Below are 21,774 nucleotides of genomic sequence, written 5' to 3'. Positions count from 1 at the left end.
AGCCGCAGGCTGTCCCCCTCCACCCGCCACGACCTTACAAACTCAGGAGCTGATCAGTGCTAACGAACGTGGTCCCAGCCTTTCCCATCCTCTGGGGACTTTGGCCTTAGCCTCCCCCAGCCAGGCCTGCAGAGGCCCGCAGGGAGACCCGGCAGGGTCGGCTCCCTCCCCTGCGTCCTCAGACTCTGCGGCCTGTGCTTCTGGGACAGTCACCCAACTCTCATCACTTCTGGGTAGCAACTGTCTCATGTTGGGCACTGAGATTAGATCTTGGTCTTAGTTTATTCTCAACAACCTGTAAGGTGGCCCCAACTATTGTTAGCCTCTGTTGAAGACTAGGAAGTGGATACCCAGAGAGGTTCAGTGGCCTTCGGGGGGCACTCAGTGGCCGGGGACAGAGGCAGGATTGGAACCGTGGGCTGTGGGGGTGTGGGGTGCTTCTCCCTCCTTCTGTGGCTCAACCCTGGGTTTGGCTTCAGGTCTGTGGCATGAGCCCTGCCCCTTCCACCCCCCAACCCCTGTCACCCAGGACCCAGCAGTGGGGTACAGGGCATGTTTGAGCTTCTGGAAACATCTAGACTTGGACCTGCCCCAAGCCAGGAAAGAGTTTCTGAGTGAGGCCCGCAGGAGGCAGCCAAGAGGCTTGGGAAGGAACCTTGCGAGGCTGAGGAAGGGACTGTGGGTGGGAAACGGGACCCCAGACCTCCCAGCGGAATGGAGACTCCAGGCACAGAACAGAGGTGCAAGGAGGGTTAGCCATGACAGCTCCCAAAACCTAGAGAGGCTACCGTGTTCCTGCCTGCCAGACACCTGTCTCTGGGTCTTTAGGGCCATACCCTGGGATCCCACGGTGAGGAAATCTTGGTCGCAGGCCAGAGCCTGGCCCTGTGTATCTGCCTTTCGCCGGGGCCGCATGGCAGCGGCGGCTCTGTATGGATGGTGCAGCATTTTGGGTAATGAAATATTCACAGGTCAGTGATTCCTTGAGAAATGATGGGGATCAGTCAATTCCTTTTCAGGGAGTAATTTTCTTCCCCTTCACAGCCTCTGTTTCATGTTGACAGTCATTAGCATGAGAGAGAGGCTGGATCGAAGATGCTTGGCAAAGCCTACACCAGCCACCGCCTCATCGCCCACCGGCAGCCCTGGCCAGGTACTGGGCACCAGGGGTGCAGAGCCTGCCTGGACACACTCGTGGGTGGCGGACAAGGCCCTTGGCCAGCCCAGAACCAGAGGTGTGCAAGGCTGACTGGGCTGCATGTGCTCTGCCTTCTGGGGTCTTGCCAACTACCTGCTTTGGGCTATGCTGAGGGCAGGGGACAGCCATGACCCCCAGGAGCCTCTTACCTGCCCTCCCCAGTGAGCTCCTCCCAATCTCTGGACCAGGGCCTGCCTCTCAGGGCAGCAGGAGACTCCCCAGGTCTCTTCTGGTGCACAGCACGGGCCAGGCTCTCGAGGGGGTGGAGGAAGGCTGGCAGCCTCGCTGCCTTTGCAGCCTCTTCCAGGCTCAGACCCCAACTCTGATGTTCCCAAGTTAATTGTCTTCTCTACATCTGGGTTTCTGCTTCTGTGAAATGGGCTGCTTAGGGCTGGTGAACGGAAGCTGTCCCTCCCGGCCGCCTGCAGAGGGGGCCACTGAGTGGATTTCCTGCCTCCTCCAGAAGGCCAGACATGGCCAGCCCCTCCTGTGACCACAGTGTCCTCTGACTTGAGCCGTGCTGTCTCTGAGGACGACACGGACGGGAGGGCAAGGGAGCAGCCTTAGAGTTGGAGGGTCCTGGCTATGGTGTCTAGACAGCAGCACAGCAGCCTGGAAACCTGGCACCGGGGGCTGACCCCGGGACACCTGGAGGCTGGTGCGGTTTCTTATTTTGTCCCCTGTTCTCTGTAAGATGCAAAGTAAGGGATCTGACCTCTGGGTATGTCCAGGAGGCAGACAAGGGGCCCATTTTGATCATGTTTGCTAAAGCCAAGAGGGGGCAGCCAAGGAGCTGCCAGACACCCTGCCCAGGGGCTCACAGCAGGGGCACCCGCCCTCCTCGGGCCTTTGCTCCCTCTCCATGGTGAGGCTCAACCTGCAGAGAGGAGACCCACCAACTTCCCCAGCTTTTGCAGGACGCCCAGCAGCAGACCCACGTAACCAGCAGGCCGCAGGCCCAGGCCCCCATGGAGAAGCTTGTCTGGGCCCTGGGCAGGCACCAGCTCTGCTCCAGAGCCAGGTGGGGCTGGACTCGCAGATGGCAGCTGGTCACACCCAGACCAGCCCCTCAGCTGCTCCCCAGTTAGGTAGAGGCTTGTCTGGCTGCTCTGCACACACCTGGGAACCGACTGGCTTTGCCCGGCACCAGGATGGCATGTAGGGTTCTTCCAGACACAAGACGTGGAACCAGACAATTCAGAGAGGGAAAGAACAGGGCTGAGACTTAACCCAGGTCCTGAGTTCAAGTCCAAGCAACACCCATTTAGGACGGCGTCAGATACCCTCTCACAGACTCGGTCTAATGCGGTGGTGAAGCGGGGGCCTGCCTGCCCCTGGGAAGCTCCCCCTCCCGTCATTTGGCCCAGGGCACTGCTGTCAGGGTTGGCTGGGTCAGTCTCTCGTGGGCGTCTGTAGGAGGTGGAGCGGCATCTCTGGCCTCCCTGCATTCGATGCTAGGGGCACCCCGCGTTGTGACGACCTACATCAGGGGTCTTCAACCCCTCCATGGCTTGGTGGGAAGCGGGGCATGCAGCAGGAGGTGAGCAGCAGGCAGGGGAGTGAAGCTTCGTCTGTATTCACAGCCGCTCCTCATCGCTGCCATGACCACCTGAGCTCTGCCTCCTGTCAGAGCAGCAGCAGCATTAGATTCTCAAAGGAGCACGGTTCACGTGGGAACGGCACGTGCGAGGGGTCCAGGTTGCACGCTCCTCATTAGAATCTAATGCCTGATGATCTGAAGTGGAACAGTTTCATCCCAAAACCATCCCTCCCTAACCACTCCCCTGCCTCCCGCCGATCTATGGAAAAATTATCTTCTGCGAAACCAGTCCCTGGTACCAAAAAGGTTGGGGACGCTGACCTACACTGTCCCCAGCCACTGTCCCCCAAATGTCCCCTGTAGGGCACCGTCGCCCGGCTGAGAGCCCCGTGTGGGCCGCGTGGATCTGCGTGTCGGTGGGTCCGGGTGCTGAGCGGGAACGATGCACTAGGTTTGCCGAACGTGGCACTTCGCCTTGCCTGTGGCAGTGGCAGAGCAAACACAACCACAGAGCGATGAATGCCCCGTTTCCTCCCTGCTGTCACCGCATGCAGGGCCAGTGCTCAGCAGGCCTCTGCGCCCTGAGGAGGAAGGGCAGGGTGGTGGCGGGGGCTCCCTCTCAGTGCCAACTGGGCCGGCCCGTGGGCTGGTTCCAGAGAACACGGAGAGCAGGTGCTGCCCAAACTCGATTGCACGTTACAATCACCTCAGGAGCCTTTGAAGTCCCTGTGGCCAGACTTCACCCCAGGCCAGTGGCATCAGACCCTCTCCAGGGAGGGCACGCAGGCACCAGTATTTTTTAAAGCTTCCAAGGTGGTTTCAGGGTGCAGCCGCGTTTCAGAACCACCACGCACACAGGGAACTTATTTGAAATACACTCAGCCAACCCTGTACCACTGAATCAGAACCTCTGCAAGACCCCAGGAGACGCAGGTGTACACTCAGATATGACATGGACGGGCTCCTGTGTTGGGGGTCCTGGCCAAGCTCAGTGACAGGACAGAATCTGTGCCCAAACTCGGGCTCTGGGCTTCCTGAGCTGTTTTTCTGGGCAGTTTCTCGGTTTCCCCTGATCTCCTAGGACAGGCAGCAGCTAAGCACCCCACACACCCTGTCCCGCCCCCACCAGGCTGCGGTTCAGTGCCGGTCTGCTGAGAGCCTCGAGGCATCATTGCACATTCTCCTCCCCGGGCTCAGGTGGGAACCAGCGTGTGGGAGCACAGGTGCGCTCGTCTCCTTTGGACTCAGAACCTGGCGACAGCTCGGAGGTGGGCAGGCAGCGGCCCGTCTGCCCGTTTTGTGGGCCAGGAGACATCTGTGACGGGAGAGGGTGTTTGCCTCTGGCCCTCAGCTCCGACACATCTGCACTTCAGGCTGGTCTTTGGCACCTGGGCTCTGCCTTCCTGTGCCTGAGTGGAGGGGCACCTCGTCCTCAGTTTAGGACTAGGAAACAGAAACCCAGAGAGGTTCAGTGGCCTTCGGGAGGCACTCGGCGGCCAGGGACATAGGCCGGACTGGAACTGTGGTCCCAGGACCGGGAGGAGGGTGCTTCTCCCTTCTCCTGTGGCTCAACCCTGGACTTGGCTTCAGGTCTGCGACGTGAGCCCTGCCCCTTCCACCTCCTAACTCCTCTCACCCAGGCCCCAGCAGTGGGGCGCAGGGCATGTTTGAGCTTCTGGAAACCTCTAGACTTGGACTTGCCCCACGCCAGGAAAGAGCTTCTGAGTGAGGCCTGCAGGAGGCAGCTGGGAGGCTTGGGGAGGGACCTCGGGAGGCTGGGGGCCATGTGACGCCTCTGTGATAGGCGTCTCCTGCCTCCTCTGCCCACCCCACCCTCCGTAGCCTTCCTGCAAAATCTTGGCACATTTTTAAACAAGGCAGCCACGGGGTGGGGGTAGAACGGGGTCATTCTTCAGGCCTCACCAGTCCTGCCCCAAGAGCAGGCCCATTGGCCACCCACCGACCGCCCGGATGGCTTGGAGGGCCTGGCCTGGCTCAGAGGCAGGGGGAGGCAGGCCGCCCTCTCTGGCCAGCTCCGCACATCCCTCCACCCACACATGACATCCTCTGCAGGGAGATCTCTGGGCCCCTCGACACCAGTGCCGGGCCTGTGGCTTAGATATGTCCTCCTCTGGAGGGTGTCACGGGCAGAGCTGGGCATGGGGACCTGCTGCCATCCAGGCACAGGCCAAGCAGGTCAGCCCCCCTTCGTGGCCACCCTTCAGTGGAAGGATGAGGGTGTCTGTCCAGGCCTGCAGTTAAATAGGAACAGGGGTGGCTGTGAAGATCACCCTCCACTGGGGTGTCCTGGCCTGAGCCCAGGCACTGCAGGTCAGGGGTCCTCACAGACTGAAAATGGAGGGGGTCTTCATGAGCCAGTGCTTCCTGCAGGAGGGGATCTGAGGGCACCACCCACCTTCCAACCCCAAACATGCCCAGCCTCCGATGCAGAGTGGCCTCCAGGTATGAGGCCTGTGCTGGAGGACGACGGTCCGCTACCCCCGTTCCTGTCCCTAGGGGGCTCCTGCACATGGCATGGGTGCCGGGTAAAGGGGGTCACCTGTGGCCAGAGCAGAGGTGTCCCTGGTGGGGAGAACCCCGGTTCTGGTGGCCAAGGCCCGGCCTCGTCAAGGAACCGCTCTGCGCAGGGTAGTGGTGGGCCTGGGAGGAGACCCCCACGCTGCAGGTGGGATGGCTTCAGAGCTGTGGGGGCAGCAGGGAGTGGAGGAAGAGAGGGTCAGGGGCGGAGCTGGCTGGGAGAAGGAGAAGTGCCTGAGATGGATTTATAGACCCGCCCCCCTCCCACCAACAAGGACAGCACCATCCACGGAACTGCCCCCGGAATCCAGGTCCCCCAGGAACAGGCTTGGGGAACTCTCCAGGGGGCCTACGAGGACAGAGGCAGGGTGGGCAGAGAACGGGGTGGACTAGGGTGAGCTGGCACAGCCAACATCCAGTCGGTGCCAGTTGCCACACTCAGATGCGAGGCTGCCCAAAACACAGGCACAGGAACCCACCTTCTTGTGGGGCCCAAAGTACGGTGGGTAGGTGGTCCTGCCCTTCTTACTGTTAGCCCAGCCCATGCAGCCTGCTGTGAGTCCCCCTTACAGATGGGAGGCAGACGTGCAGGGACCAGCATCCTTCACACAGCAGCCCACCGTGCACCAGGATGTCCCTGTCCTGGGCCTCCCTCTTTGTCTTCTAGTCCTGGGACCTGGACTCAGTGGGATGCCAGGAAGGGCCCTGTGCAGGGGTGGGGGCCCGTGGTCTTCAGGGTTATGGGGGCAGTACTCCCAGGGGCCTGGTTCTCCCCCAATCCATGAACGTGGCTCTTGGTAGAAAAGCGTCTTGGGAACCAGAGGACGTTGGCGGCTGTTTCCCTGCCCGTGTGCCTAGAAGCCCAGAGCCATCTTTCAGCAGCTTCATAAGAGCCCCAGACTGGGTCAAGAAGCAGCAGCCCTCGGCCTGTTCAGAGGAGCCTAGGTGCACCCCCAACAACCCCAGCTGGCCAGCCGGTCTGCATAGAAGACAGACTCTCCACCAGCCAGCCCCTCCCCACCTCCACACACCCGCGAGTGGCCTTCCGCCACAGTGCCCAGCTGGCAGAGTTTAGTTGCAGCCCCAGTAGGGGCAGATCTGCCAGCCTGGTCAGTCCTGCTGGGGTCAGCAGGCTGGGGAGGGGTCGTCAAGGAGAAGGGGCAGCTTAGGATGGAAATTCCATTAGTGCTCAGCCATGGGCAACAGGGCTTGTTTAAAGAATACATTCAATTAAAAATTGATTTTTCAGTTTAATCTCAATCATAATGAACCACGTTCAGACCCCTCCTGCCTCTCCTCTGACGGGGCTGCTCCCACCCCTGGAGGCTCCGCAGCCACCTCCCCATCCCCGGAGGCAGGTGATACAGTCAGGGGCCAGAGGCCAGGGGCCAGGAGGGAATAATTACAAATGAGGCTCACGGGGAGTTTTGTGAAATGAAAGTGTCACGGTGGTAAATCGTCTTTTTATTTACTGCAAGGTTGTGTTTTCGGTGTGGCTCCAGTTAAAAGCTGCGATATTTAATTTCCCTCCATCCAGACAGTATTTCAAAGCATCGTAAAAGGATAGCAGCACCAACCTTTCCCCTCTCTCTCCACAAACTCAGAGGCAGTGGGCAAGGATCCCATCCTGGCCCCTGCCCCGTCTCCTCCTCTTTCTCAGGGTTTCTTTGCTTTCCTGGCTGTGTGTGTCCCTTTCTTCCTGTGAGGTCAGGTAGGGGAGGCCAGGCTGGCTCTCCAGAGCTCCCCGGGGTGCCCAGGCAGCAGGGTTCTTACAGATAACGCTCACTTCTGGCATCACTGTCGCACTTGCGATTTGGGGGCACTGTGCCGTCCGCTCACCTGTGTTAACACCTTTAGTCCTCATACAGCCTGGCCGGGGGCTCCCTTAGGCCTGCTTTACAGATGAGGAAACAGGACCCTGGGGAGGTGAAGGACTTACCAAGGGACCACCAACTTCTCAGGACTCAAACTCCAGCCTGCCCGACGCAGGCGCATTGGCAAGGGGATGTGGACATCAGGATACCCAGCCCCACCCCAACCACCTGACCCTCAGCTGCTGATGTGCTGTGTAACCTCAGGCCCCATGCTCACCTTCTCTGAGTTGCTGTAAAAAGAGAAATCTAATGCTGGCTTCTTGTGATAGAACTGTGATTTCAGAATCAGATGCCCAGGAGAGACCGTCCCGGAGCCCTCAGCAGGGCCTCTGCCTTCTGCCTGTGTGAACTCTGTAGCCTTACCTGCTCTCCCGGTAACTCCCAGCAGCGAGGGGGGCTCCCGGCTGGCCCCCAGCAGTGTCCTGCTCATAAGCATTCCTGCCCTGACTTCAGCTCCTGAGTCCAGTCACACTAATCCTAGGTTCAGCCCTTCTCACTTATTGCAGAAAGACCGGTCTTTTGACCCCTCCCAATTCTGTCCCCTGCCACAATGCTCATCACTCCAGGGTCTCTCAGGCCTCTGTTCTCCTGTGTCGACAGCTGCATGAGCCATGGTGTGTGTCCCTGTTTACCAGGCAGCTGCCGCCCCTTCCCCTGTACTCTCCAAGTATAGAGCTTTGTCCCCAGTGAGTGCTCAGGAAATCCCAGGGCCGTCCCTGGGAAGCCACCCGGGCTGCTTCTGTCACCCAGCAAGGGTCTTCAGTGTTGGTAGGAGAGGACGCTCTGTGAGCACAACCAGGTGTCCTTTCACGGGACCACCCCCAGCCCTCAGCATGGCATCTGGCTCCGTTTCCCAGATATCTCTACTTCTGATAGGTCTTTGGCAAAAAAAGAATTCCGGGTGGAGAAGTGTGAGGGATGGCATGCCCAGCACAGTTAAACCTGTCTCTATACTGCGGAACTTCTCAGGGCGTTTTCTAGGGACAGCATGGTGGCATTTTCCCCAAGAAGTCTGGTCATGGAGCACTTTTCTAGAACATTCTAGGAGACTAAAGCTCTGTGGCACACGCCTGGGTTGGTCTATCGTACTGTGCCTCCGAGCTGTGGGACTATAGCTCGTCCTTCTCTCTGAGCCTCAGTTTCCCCATCTGCAAAACCAGGGACTATCACCACCTGGGCCCTCATGAGCTTTACAGCTAATGTGGGTACAGGTGCCAGCCTGCAGCAGGTGCTTGGCATGCACTGACTGTGTCTGGCCCACACATGGCACCTGGAAACAGGTGTGTGGTTGGTGCCCAGGAAGCAGTGGCACCTCGGCTCAGAAGCTGGGTGTGGCATTATGCAGGGTTCACACTCCAGGGCCAGGGCTGGAGATATAGAAATGGGGCTCAGAGTGGAGAGATGGAAACGGTGGCTCTGGGCTCAGAGATGAGCTGGGCTGTTATACGGGAGCTGTGTGACTTGCTTATAGCCACTAAGCTCTTGCAGCCTCAGTTTCCTCATCTGTACAATGGAGATCACAGCACATGCCCCTCAGGCATGGTGAAGACTCTGCCAATGGCCGGGCAGGGAGAGTCTGTTCAGTGATATGTGAGGCTGTCATTGCTGGGTGGGAGAGCTACCCATGGAGATGCCAGAACCCTCTTGGGGAAGCCACAGGGCAGGGTGGCCTGGCAAGGCCGTGGGACCAGGAGAGCTGGGCTTGGGAGCGAGACAGAGGTGGGCACCAGGCCTGGCCCTGGCCCTGGCCCTTACCTGCAGGGGAAGCCTGAGACTTATTTGGCTTATCTTGGCGTCAGTTTCCACATCAGTAACATGGGGCACCCACGTCATCTGGCTGGGATGAAGTCAGCAAGGTGTCCTCCCTGGGCATACACGGTGGTTCTGCCCCTCCGGCTGGTCAGTGCGGAGTCGCTCGTCCTGCCCGGGCACAGCCACTCCTGGCTGACCCCTAGGGGCAGAAGGACCCATTTCTGCCTTTGGGGATGATCTCCTCCTTCGCGGTTGTTGGTGGGCAGATCCTGGTAGGAAAGAATCGTGCCATTGGTCCCCCACCGCACCACAGCCACGTGCCCACCCGCAGGAGAGTCTGGCGGGCAGTGCAGCCTCCTCCCTGGCTCGAGAGCTGTGACCCTGGCTGCCCAGTTCCAGCCAGCCTCACGGGGAAGGAGCCCACATCCCAGTCAGCAGAAGATGAATGCTTTTAATTCAAAGAGCTCTTCACGAGCCAATGAGAAGGTGTAAATTGTCCTTCCAGGCCCTGGAGCCCAGAGCTGGTGCCCAGTCACAGTAGGGAGTGCAGCCAGCAGGGCCAAGGTGTGGCTGGGCAGGTCATCTGGATGACAGGTGGACCTGGGAACATAGTCACCTGGCGTGCAGGCATCCATAGCAAGCTCTTCCTCCACTAGGGTGGGCACGGCCCCACCTGACGCCTGTGTACCTGTGGTCTCCCTGTGTGGGGGGGACCTTGTGTTTGTGGGGAGGGTGCCTTATGTGTGTGAACTGGAATGTGTGTGGACATGGGTGTGAACCCAGGTATGAGCATGCCAGGGCAGGACTATGAACATATCTGCCGTGTGCATTTGTGTGTGGGTGAGGGGGTGTGAACACATCTGTGTGCGTGTGTGTGGGTGAGGGGGTGTGAACACGTGCTGTGTGTGTGCCTGTGTGGGTGGGAGAGTGAACGCATATGCCATGTGTGCATGTGTGTGTGGGTGAGGGGGCATGAACATGTGCTGTGTGCATGTGTGTGGGTGAGGGGGTGTGAATGCATGCACTGTGTGCATGCGTGTGTGGGTGAGTGGGTGTGAACACATCTGTGTGCGTGTGTGTGGGTGAGGGGGTGTGAACGCATGTGCTGTGTGTGTGCATGTGTGGGTGGGGGAGTGAACGCATATGCTTTGCGTGCGTGTGTGGGTGAGGGGGCATGAACACGTGCTGTGTGCATGTGTGTGGGTGAGAGGGGGTGTGAACACATGCACTGTGTGTGTGCGTGTGTGGGTGAGGGGGTGTGAACACATGCGCTGTGTGCGTGCATGGGTGAGGGGGTGTGAATGCATGTGCTGTGTGCGTGTGTGGGTGAGAGGGTGTGAACGCATGTGCTGTGTGCGTGTGTGAGTGGGGGGTGTGAATGTATGTGCTATGTGTGTGAGGGTGAAGGAGACATGAACGCATGTGCTGTGTACATGTGTGTGGGTGAGGGGTGTGAACGCATGTGCTGTGTACATGTGTGTGGGTGAGGGTGTGAACGCATGTGCTGTGTGTGTGCATGTATGGGTGAGGGGGGTGTGAACGCATGTGCTGTGTGTGTGCATGTATGGGTGAGGGGGTGTGAACGCATGTGCTGTGTGCATGCATGGGTGGGTGAGGAGGGGTGTGAACACGTGCTATGTGTGTGTGCATGGGTGGATGAGGGGGGTGTGAACCTGCGCCGTGTGTGTGGGTGGGTGAGGGAGTGAACACGTGCTGTGTGTGTATGTGTGTGGGTGAGGGGGCGTGAACGCATGTGCTGTGTGTGTGCATGGGTGGATGGGGGTGTGAATACATGTGCTGCATGCATGTGTGTGTGGGTGAGGGGGTGTGAACATGTTCTGTGTGCATGTGTGTGTGGGTGAGGGGGGTGCATCACCACACAGGTTGTGTGTGTGTGCTCAGGAGTAAGCATGCACAGTGTATATGTGTGTGGATGCAGTGTGGGGTGTACATATTACCTGGTCATGAGTGTGACGTGTGTATGTGCATGAGCTTGGGAGGGAGTGTTCACAGTGTGAGAGTGTGCACTGTGTATGTGTGGGGCATGTGCATGTGAGTGTTCACACCTGTGTGTGACATGGCACACACAAGTGTGCTCGAGTTGAGTCTGCACGGTGTGCAGATGTGTCCTGTGTGCTTGCACATGGGGAATACAGGTATGTGGAGGCACGCACGGCCTGAGTGTGCATGTTGCACACAGGTCTCAGTGAGCGTGCAGGCATGCATACGTTGCTCCTGCGGGTGGGAGTGTGCCTCGCAGGCTCGGTTACATCCACCCCTCTGGGTGCCTGGGAGAGGCTCCGGGCTGCAGATCAGACCTGCCCGTGAGCGTGCCCTGTGTGAGTGAGCATGTGTGTGCCTGGTGTGTGACAGAGACTGCGTGGTGGGGGGGCGGGGGCTGCCTGGGATGTGCCTCCGCCTGTGCAAGCACACATGTGCACATGGCTTCTGGAGAAGAAAATGTTTAAAAATGGAGTTGTCAGCCCCGAGTTGACAGGCGCAATCAGCAAAGTGCAGCGTCGGCAGGAATGGGCCACGGCTCCCTCAATTACCCGGGAGGAAATGGCCCCGCTTTGTGCTGAGGAGGCAGAGTGTGGCTGGAATAAAGCAAGTGGAGCAGACCCAAAAACTTCATTAATTAAAGAAACTCATTAATGAGGGACATTTAATCAGCTGAAGATTAGATCCACACTCGCCTCTTCCATGAGCCAGGCGCCTAACGGGAAAAGAAGCCATCCGCCTCCTCCCCCCACACCCTCCCCGCATGCCCGGGCCAGGCCAGGCGCCAGCAGCTTGGCTGGGAGGAAAGGAGGCGCTCAGGCCCCGGGGGGCAGGGGCTGCTGCCAGGGAGCGGGCAGAGGAGGGCAAGCCCAAGTCCAGGCAGGTGGACTGGGGAGTGGGAAATGTGTGCAGGTGTGCAGGTGCACTGCTGCGTACACAATCACTGCATGTGTGTGTGGAGGGATCGGGTAAGGCGTGTCCAGGTCAGTGATTCTCAATAGGAGGTGATTTTGCCCCACCCCCTGCCTGAGGATATTTGGTAATTTCTCAATGGCCCGGGGGTTGGGGGTGCTCCTGTCATCCGGGGTGCTTGTGTGAGAATGCACTGGCAATGTGTGTGTGTGCACATGTGTACAGGGACTGCGTGTCTTGCGAGTGCATGAACAGGGCTGCGTGTATGTGTGTGCGTGCACGCGTGAAGAGGGACTGTGTGAGCACATATCCACAAGGCCTGCGTGTGTGCACAGAGGCTGCGTGTGTGTGTGAGTCCATGCATGTGAGCACATGTGTATGTCTCTGTCAGGATGCATCCAGGGGCTACCCCGCTGGGGTTCAGAACCCAAACATGAGGTGCCTCTGGTGAAGGGAAGGCCTCAAGCAGGAGGAGGGCCTGGACCTCTGGGAGACCTGGAGGATGCCAGGGTTGTGGAGGTCAGAGGCATGTGGCTGAGTGTGCAGAATCCCAGGACCATACAAGGCTGTCCCCACGCCCCTGGGGTGGAGCCTCCTTCTCAAAGCGAGTGTGAATCGTCCGCTCTGGCTTAAGGCTGTGACAGGGGTGGCTCCTGCTGGGTGGCAGCTGTCTCCTGGGAAGTGGCTGTCACAGGCCGGGAGGAGCTTGCTACTGATTGATGGGGGCAGAGCAGACTCAGATGAGAGCTGGCCTGGCACCGCCGCCTGCCCTGGGGCAAGCATTTGAGGACTCAGACATCAGGTCGGGGACCCTGGCTGAGAGCTCGGTTCTGGGTGAGGATGGGCAGGTTCTCGGTGCTTCCCAGCACCTTCCCCATCTTCTGGCAGTGTTAGGCCAGGCTGAGCCACCCAACAGAGCTTGGGCAAGAGAGCCAGGGGCCCCAGTGCCTGGAAAGTTGAGTGGCCAGCAGCACAGGATGGACCCATTCAGTGCAGGTTGTCCCACTCTGACTGAGAGGTCTGGCAGCCTGGGGCCGGTGGGGGGTGCTGCTTCACAGCCTGGGGTCCCCTCCCCTCCTGGGCCAGGCATGTCCTCCTTCCTCCCCATGCTCCTGCCATGGCCTGCACAAGCATGCTTATCCTAAGCAGTTCCTGAGTGCATCTCCCAGTCCAGGCTCCACCACCTTACTTAGGGGTGCAATTGGCTGATCCCATGGCACTCCCTCTGGCTGGGAGAGGTCACAGGGAAGGGGTGGGCCTTGCCCAGGTGTGGGTTGGGCAATGGATGAAGGCAGTGTGGGGTGCACGAGTCCTGCAGGGACTGTCAGGGCTGAGCCAGGGAGAGCATGACGGACACAACAGATTCTCCAGGGCAAAGGTGCTGTCACGTCTCTGAGGTCGGCACGTGTGGAGAAGGAAAACAGAAGAAACAAGCAGCCCACGGGATGCCAGGGACCTCGGGATGCCAGGGACCTCAGTCTTCACCCGTCCAGATTTACTGGAGGGAGACCCATTCCTCTGCCTAGCTAGGAACAGAACAGAGCCAGAGGAAATAGGTTCAGACTGTAGCAGGGGGACTCGGCTGTGATGCCAAGAACTATGACCCCACCCAGCATGAGTGGCCAAGGAGCTGTGGAATCCACAAGCTCTCGGCTCTCAGCAGCTCGTGGTACAGCCCTGGCTGGCGTCTTAGGGAGGAACTCTGTGACCTCGTGTGTCCCCCAGCCTGAAGCGTCTATCTCTGAGTCCTTGACTGCTGCCTTAGCCACAGCAGAGGGGGCAGGGAGCCTTGGGATGCCAGGCCGCTTGTGGATTTTAGGGACATGGGTGAGGACAGTTTCTGGTCCTTTCGGGAAAGATTGGCAAGGAATGGCCCCACAGAGATCCTGTGTGGCGGTGGGATGGGACACGCCACAGGGAATCCCTCCCCCGATGCCCCCACTGCACTGGGGAGCACCTGGAAGGAAGGTCGGGCCAGTCATGGGCAGCCCAGGCCTTTGCTCAGACGCACCTGTTGGAAGCCCTGCTTTTGCTCTTGGGAAGGGGGCCTCCTGTGAGGGGCTCAGGCCTCCCAGGGAGCGTCCCTGTGTCCAGCCCAGAGCAACCCCCTCCAAAGGTAGGGTGTGGCTCAGGGCAGGTGCATCCTGCTGGAGGAGAGGCTAATGGCTGGGGCAGCAAGGTTTTCCTTGTGAGAGGACAGCACTTAAGGTGGCCTGGCTCCTTCCCCAGGGACCCCACCGCCACCCACCTCACCTCCCCAGGAGCCCACCGCCACCCACCTCACCTCCCCGGGACCCCACCACTACCCATCTCACCTCCCCAGGACCCTGCCGCCTCCCCTTGCCTGTCCCATTTTACAGGTGAAACACAGCTCCAGGATGGCCTACGGCGCTCACTCAGTCTCCCTGGCTGTGGCCGGGCGGTGGACTGGACAGGTGTTTGGGGGTACAGACAGGTGGAGCAGAAAGCACCTGCTGCCCCCTGGGCCTGAGTTCTAGACCAGGTGGTGCCCCTCACCTCGTGACCACGTGTCCTCATCTGGGTGTGTTGAGTGTCCTCAGCCTCACCATCTGTGGGATCAGATGGGGTCACACTGTGATTCTCAGAGGATAGCACTCAGAGTCCCCCTCCCCCACCAAGTCTCTGCCCCCTCCTCAATCTGTGCTGTGACTGAGGGTGTCCAGGTGGCCCTTCCCATGGACTCAGAAGCCAGCCCCTCCGTGGTCTTTCTCCAAACCCCTCTTTGAGGCCCACCAGCTGTTTCAGCACTACTGGTAGGAATGCCAGCGTCCACCGGTGGCTGCTGTCCCTGACTCCCTGAGCAGCGTCCTTTTGGGCCCAGGTATGGGGGGAACTGCCTCCTCTCCCAGGGGGACCTGTGCCCCCTGCATGGTGGCTCCAACACAGGGTGCCAACCGGCTTCAGGACCCCCTCCCCAGGACACCTGTGGTTTGTGATTCTGAGGCTGCAGGTCAGGGTGCAGCCCAGAAATCTGCATTTCTAACAGATGACAGGGTCCTTAGGCCAGACCTTGAGGAGCAGAGTCTCAAAGCTCACCATGCGACCCGGACCTCACTGTGTCCCAGCTGTAAGGCTGCAGAGCTGTGTGCAGCCACACGTGACCAACCAGGCATGAGCACCCAAGGGCTCTGTCCCCACAGAGTCTCCCAGAGACACTGCCCGGACCACCAACTCCTGAGTGCCCCCATTAAAGAAGGGATCATCAGGGGACTGATCCCAAGTGATGAATAAATCCAATTTTCAAACCAGATTCCACTGGGTGGGTGTTTGGCTGTGGGACGCATTATGTAATCTTCGTTGCCAGGAAATTTACCTTCCTAATTACATTTTGCAAATGTTCATTTGAAGCCGCCTTCTTGGAGCTCACAGTAACTAGGAGGTGGCTGCTGGAAGCCCCAGGGCACCGTGGGAGGGACAGGGGAACGTCCCAGACCTGAGGCTGCTGGGTGCAGAGCACAAGGGTGGGGTCCTGCCTTCCCGCCATCTCCACCCCCGCCTGCCCACCTCATGTCCTGGGCACTGTGCTTAATATCCTGTTCCATTTGCTAAATGAAGACCATGGGCCATTAATAATGCTAATATTCCTTAATGAATATGCAGAAAACAGAAACGAGGGTGCCTCTGTGGCTGGTGGAGCAAGCGGCCCTGGGACTCTGGAGGGGAGAGGCCCAGGGGCTGCTCCGATATTCTCAGCCAGCACTTCTCTTCTGGTGGGTCACTTGACAGCTGACCTGTTGCGTTGTCCTCACAAGGCCCTGGGAGGGAGCTTTGGCCTGGATGATGTTCTTGCCATCCCACTGAGTAGGAACCTGGTGTCTGCTGATCCACCCTCAGGTGTAGGCCAAATGCTGTGTGTGCCACGGATGCTGCGTGTACCCACCTGCTTATAAATTCACAGCAGCATCTCAGCAGGACTTGAGCAAGGATAGAGGAGGAACCGAGTACAGTGGAGATCACAGCTGGGTAGGGGTAGCCTGGAAGGCTTCCCAGAGGAGGTGTTTGGACACCTCAAGGATGTAGAGGAGGATTAGAGGAGGGAAGACCTGAGTCACAGCAGACAAGCTCTGCACAAAGCCTGTCCGTGACACCACATGGGGTGGTGGTGGTCACCGTGGTATCCCAGAGATGGCTGGTAGGTGCTCAGCAAGCAGATCTCAGCTGAGTGAGTGGGAAGGTGCAGGTGAGACGGGAGCTGCATGACAGCTGCAGCGAAGCTGTACTAGGAGTTGGTAGTGACCATGGATGGACAAGGCTGGGCCCAGGCCTCCTCAGGGACCCGCTCCTCTGGTTTCTCCTGCAGCCTCCTCTGTCGTCTCCCGCTGGCCCCTGCCTTGGTAACTTACAGGGATCTCAGAACCTTTGCTCCCCACCCTGCTCCTGTGGGCAGGGGCAGGAGGCCACCTTGAGCGCCCCCTCCTCCCTGGAGGCAGAAGGTCTCGACCTTGGATGGGAAGGAGGCCTTTGGTCACCGCTCTGCTGGGGTTTGAGGCCCACCCAGCTCCCCCCACCTGTGTGGCTCAGGCCACTTTGCTCGTGTGTGAAATGGAGAGCCGCCTGGTTATAGGGGCCACGATGAGGGCAAGGGGATCATTCTCAGGACCTGGAGCCTCCCACGGGCCCGCACGCCCCATCCGGGGTGGAGAAGAGGGTCCCACTCCCAGGAGAAGGGCTTTGCTTTTCCCAGTGCCTCCCTTACCTCTCAGAGGAGGGGGGTGACCTCTTCCCAGTCCTTGCGGCTTTTCTCACATCCCCTGCACCCACTCCCAGTCCTCCTCCAGCGTTACTGCTCTCCAGGGTCTCCTCCGCCCCAGGGGAGGGCCAGTGGGCAGCAGTGGGAAGCCAGGCCGCTCAAGGGAGAGCCAGGCAGATGCCTGCTGCTCGAGGGCAGAGCAGGGAGAGAGAGAACTGCGGCAGCCTGCACCCAGGCCCTCTGTCCTCACCCCCGACTCTGCCCCCAGCAGCTCTGGCACCCCTGCCGATCTCACCCGTCAGACCAGCAACGTACACTGTTTCCTGTTGGCCCAGAGGGGAGCCGCCTACTGCTGGGTGCTGATCCCCCGTGGCGCCTGCACCTGCACGAGTACACACACGTGCACTCTCAGAGCTACAGCGTCAGACCACGGCAGAACCCAAGGGACGTGCATGGAATAGGGCTGTAGGCCGCTGCTCTTCTGGGCCGTGACTGGCCCACATCGCTCAGCTCCTTTGCTTACCCCACGTGCAGTGCTCATCTGCCGCACGCCCTCTGCCTCCCACCCCACCCTGGCGTGCCCCCTGCAGAGACCCCTGCTGGGCTCTGTGACTCAGTCTGACCTCAGCCCCAGCTGGCCGGCAGCCTCAGGCCCCCACACCCCGGGAGCTGGGACCTGTTGGTGTTTCCGTCCGTCTGGTTGGCCATCGAGGTGAAACCCCCTCCCAGCACCCCACTCTGCACCTGCCGATGGAGCCCCATCAGCAGACACCTGGCTCCTTGCTGATTTTCCCCAGGCAAGAGGCAGAGTAGGTGGAGGTGAAGCTGGTGGGAGAAGAGGATTTATGGAGTCACATTATTTATGATTTGTATGGGGTGACCTTGGAGAGAATTACCGCCTAATCGTGTGAAAATCTGTCCCCTCGCCTGGGGCTTTTCAGCTGAGCTCTGTGCTGACCTGAGTGAGGGGGACTGAGTCTGGGCTGGGGCTGGTGCTGGGCTCTGGCCAGGTGACTGGGCAGGATTTGGGGCCATCTCTCAGCCATCAGAGCAGGGAGGCCCCTGGCATCACTGGGCAGAGGTTTCTACCAGGTCTTGTGCCTTGAACCCCTCAGTGTCTGACCCCTTCTTCCAATAATGGTCTTAAATGCATAAAACAAAACGGATTATGAAGGAAACCAGGTGTATTGAGATACAGTTACCAAAAGAGGAGATGCCCGTGCATGAAGACGTAATCCATGGCCTCCTCACGTGAGAGACCAGGCCCAGGTTTGGAGTTGGAGTGAGCGTGAAGGGCGGCAGATGACGGAGTAGCGGTGCTCAACAGGAAGGCCTGAGGCTCCTGCGGGTGACGATGGGTCCCGGGCCCGGTGGGCTCATGCCCTGGGGTTTGCAGCCACGTCTGTGGGTGGAGGTGCTACCAACTTTCAGCTGGAAGATGGTAAAGATAGACGTGGGGCTTGTTTTCCTGTCCAGAAGCACAGACGCCCTAGCGCTATTCTCAGCATGCACAGAGCACAGCACATGGAGATTGCACGGAGCACACATAGGCACACAGAGCACACATGGGCACAGAGCACACAGTACACACACAACACACAGTGAGCATACAGCACACGCAGCAGATGGCTCACACATGGGGCACACAAGCACACACGGGGCACACACAGCACACATGGGGCACGCAGAGCACTCTGCCTCAGGTGCGGGGCTAATTCTCCTGCACCATGCCCTAACACTACAGCGGCTCTGGGTCTTCACTGATGAGGAATTTGGGCTTGGACTTTGAGGCTTGGGCCAGGTCCCACCTCCAGGCAGGGAGGCCAGAGCTAGAGCATGGCAGGCCCCGCCCTGTACCAAGCCTGGGCTGAGGGACAGGGCACTCTGCTTGTTCCAGGAGCTGTGCCAGGAGACTGCTCAGTATCAGGGGCTCTGTGAGACCCAGGCTTGTGCCCCAGGGTTTGGAGAGCAGGCTGCACACTGAGGCCTGGAGGTTGCAGGGAGGTCTGCCCCATGGCCCACCCAGCGCCTCCCTGCTGTACCGCCTGCCCTCATGCCCCTGTGGGAGAGCCCTGAGGCCCTAGGGGAAAATAAGAAGCTGTGGACCTAAGCAAAAGGAGAGAAAGGGTGGGGAGATCCACGCTTCCGGCAGAGGGCGGTGGCAGGGACCACAGCGGCCCAGCCTGTGCCCACCCTCCACTGCCAACAGCAGATGGCAGAGCAGGCGACTTGGTGGCAGGTTGTTGGCTTGCTAAGTGACTGTGGGCCTCGGAGCCCTGCTCACCTGCAGTGTGGCTCTGCCTGTATGATCCCTGAAGCCCCTCAGGTCTGAGGGGCGGGGACAGGCTCTTGATTTGCCCTGGGCCTTCCGCGAAGTCCTCCTGGAGAAGGCGGGAGGGAAGGGGACCTGAGAGCCGGTGGCCGCGGAACATGGAGACCTAATGGTCCCCGAATGAAGTAATATGCAGTGTGGTGAGGCGTCCAACAGCCCTAATTAATAAAAGATATTAAACCTGCTGTCAGGGGACAGAATGGGTTGGACGGGGTGGGAGCAAGTCACTCAGGTGCATTCCTGCCCCAGGCCTGGGCACCTCCTGAGCCTTTCCCCAGCAAGCTGTGCTGCCCAGCCGCCTCCTGGCCCCTGCAGAGCAGCCCCTGCCCTCCTCCTGCAGAGCTCCCATTTGCTCACCAGTCCCCCTTCCTGGGCTTCCCCAGACCTCTTGCTGGGGCAAGGAGGGTGAATTGGAACCCGAGTGGGGCAGGTCCTCCCATTCCTCCCCTCCCTGGCATGGGCTGGGGTCTGATATAAGCTCTGGACTGTAAGTATCTCTTCCCAGCTGCACCTTCAGAGACTTCAGGCTGGTGGCTTAGAATCAGCAATGGTGGGAGTATTTACACCAGGGAAATTGGCAAACGCCACAAGCAGGCTTCTCCCCCATGGAACCCATTGTGAATGTTACCAGCACACCACTACCTCTCCCCATGGGGGCAGGGGAGGTCCTGAGTCAGGCCCTGCAGAGGCCATGGTGTCCTCTGCACCTTGAAGGACAGCATCAGGCACAGAGGTGGGTGCATACCAGGGGCTCAGGAAACCCTGGTTGGTTGCTAGGTTAGAATGAACTCAGGAAGCCGGGACAACTGGTTCAGCAGAAGCCTGGGGGGCTTGGGGAAGGGGAGAGCATTGCCCTGCTGTCCACCCTTCCTTCTTCCCCTGGGTCTCTAGGGCATACCCACTTCTTACTCCCAATTGGAAAGCAGTCCGTAGCTGTCGGGCAGCAGCAGGTGGTTCCAGGGTCAGACAGGCCTGGGTTCTGATCCCAGGTCTGCTACATTCTGGACGTGTGTGCTTGGGCAAGTAACTTCCCCACTCTGAGTTTCTTTCCTTGTATCAAGAATGCCAGTTCAGCGTATTGAAGATTAAATGAATTAATGTACTTGCAGCGTTTCACCCAGTGCTGGGCATTCGTAAGCCTTCAACCACCGTCCGTCACTACTATAATCATCACCATCATCGGCATCACTCAGCATTTACTGAGCACCTGCTGTGTGCCTGAACCGTGTCAGCCCCTGGGGACTCAGTGATGGAAGCACAAGCGCTTGTGCTTGGGGGCTGGGGGTCTGGGGTGCTACCCTCCACTGCTGAGGTTCCAGAAAATTCAGGTGGGCTCAGGTGCCGAAGCACCACCAGAGGTTTCTTCACTGTGATCATAGCCTCACTCTGGCCTGAGGCATTTGCAATAGCACCCCGCTGAAGCAGGGCTACGCACCAAGGTCTCTGGCTTTGAAGTACCTGCAGGGACCCCTCTGTACATCCTGCACCTTGGGGAGGACTCCCGAAGAGCTCCTGATAAGGAGGCAGGAGATTGCCCCAGAGCGGGAGGTCTCTGGAGCTGCCCGTCCTGGCGCAGCCGGCTGGGGGTCAGAGAGGAGTCACCACAGGAGCAGGGGCAGCCCCGGCTCCCAGGTCTGTCACCTTGCTGGCTACAACCTGGCTTTTGGGGGTATCCATGCTGGTCTGGGGTCTCTGCTCTCATCTGGCAGGGATGCTCACTCTCCCAGTCCAGCCGGATCCACAGGCCTTGGCGTTAGGAGCCCGTGAGCTGTAGAGGTGGCCTGTTTCTGGGTGGAGGAAGCAGCTGAGTCTGAAGGCAGGAACCTGGTGCGGGAGAGAGAGCTGTGGCTGCATGGGCCCTCCTATCCCCCTCCCACCTGCGACCTCCATCCTGGGAAAGTCCTGGTGGATCCTGGGTCCACAAAGCACCTGGGGAAAGCCTACTTCTGGGACCTCAGTGAGTTCTAGAAAACACTCATGATGGTTTATTTCTGCATCTGTGCTTCTGGGAAGCGGAGTCCCCCATCTCATCCACACATGAGGGAGCCCCTCGAGAAGTCACCGAAGCAAATGCTCAATGCCAGGAGGACTTGCCCAGCCTTCAAGGGTACCTCCCACCCAGCGCCTGCTAGCAGTTGGCCACTCAGGAAACTGGAGGCCAAGTGGGGGACCCCTGAACATGGAATCGTGCATCTCCAGTTTAGTCAGTGCTGGGGAGGGCTTCCACCAGGAGTCTGCTCCCTGAGGGTAGGACTCTACCCGCTGCTGTGCCCAGACATCTAGAGCCTGGCGCTGAGCAGTCGCATGGTATATATTTTGGGGGAGATTCATGCACGCCATTACTCACTTTCCTGCTGGTGCAGACATGAGGAACAGCAGCGCTCCCTGCCCGCACCAGCAGCGTGACGGGGGCACGTCAGCCTCTCTGGTGCCCATTTTCTCCTCGACAAAGTGGACAGAATGTTCTCTGAGACGCCTTTCAGCTCGAACCTCCTGCGATCAGGGGTCACAGGTCTCTTATGAGTAGGGCCAACTCCACCCTCCTTGGAGATATCCAGATAACTCGTACTGTTCCAGCCCAGTGCAGCTTTAAGCAAACCAGACCCGACCCCAGCATATGACGTGACGGCAGGAATAGGAACCGGCCTCTGATGCGGGGCCTCAGGGGCGCCGGTCGGGGACACCTGGGCCTTCCCTTGGCATCGTCAGGTTTTCCAGCTTAATCTTCATCCATTTTAGATAATCTTTTATTTTCCCTAAAACTTCCTTGACCTATAATGTGCACATTTGAAAAAGAAAAGAAAATAGGAGCATCACCTCCAAGAACATAGAAGCAAATGCATTGTCTAGAAATGCCTGTTCTCGTGTTCCTCCGCTCTTCCCACCTCCTCTCCTCCCTCACCGCTCTAGACACCT

General features: G+C 59.1%; 1 protein-coding gene and 1 long non-coding RNA gene across 24 annotated transcripts in view; one reads left to right on the top strand and one right to left on the bottom strand.

Moving 5' to 3' along the window:
* The window catches only part of RBFOX3 (RNA binding fox-1 homolog 3), a 523,695-nt gene that overhangs the window by 464,224 nt on the left and 37,697 nt on the right, over positions 1-21,774 (top strand). The gene's annotated exons all lie outside the window — the stretch shown is intronic.
* On the bottom strand, positions 6,222-16,900 carry LOC140708728 (uncharacterized). Its single transcript, XR_012088935.1, has 3 exons — positions 16,533-16,900; positions 14,333-14,385; positions 6,222-9,171 (listed from the first exon to the last, which is right to left on the bottom strand). It is a non-coding gene; the product is annotated as an uncharacterized lncRNA (long non-coding RNA).

The sequence above is a fragment of the Chlorocebus sabaeus genome, chromosome 16 (assembly GCF_047675955.1).
Source record: "Chlorocebus sabaeus isolate Y175 chromosome 16, mChlSab1.0.hap1, whole genome shotgun sequence".
Taxonomy (NCBI): domain Eukaryota; kingdom Metazoa; phylum Chordata; class Mammalia; order Primates; family Cercopithecidae; genus Chlorocebus; species Chlorocebus sabaeus.
The sequence above is the reverse complement of the archived record's forward strand: the minus strand, read 5'-3'. Positions and strand labels throughout refer to the sequence as shown.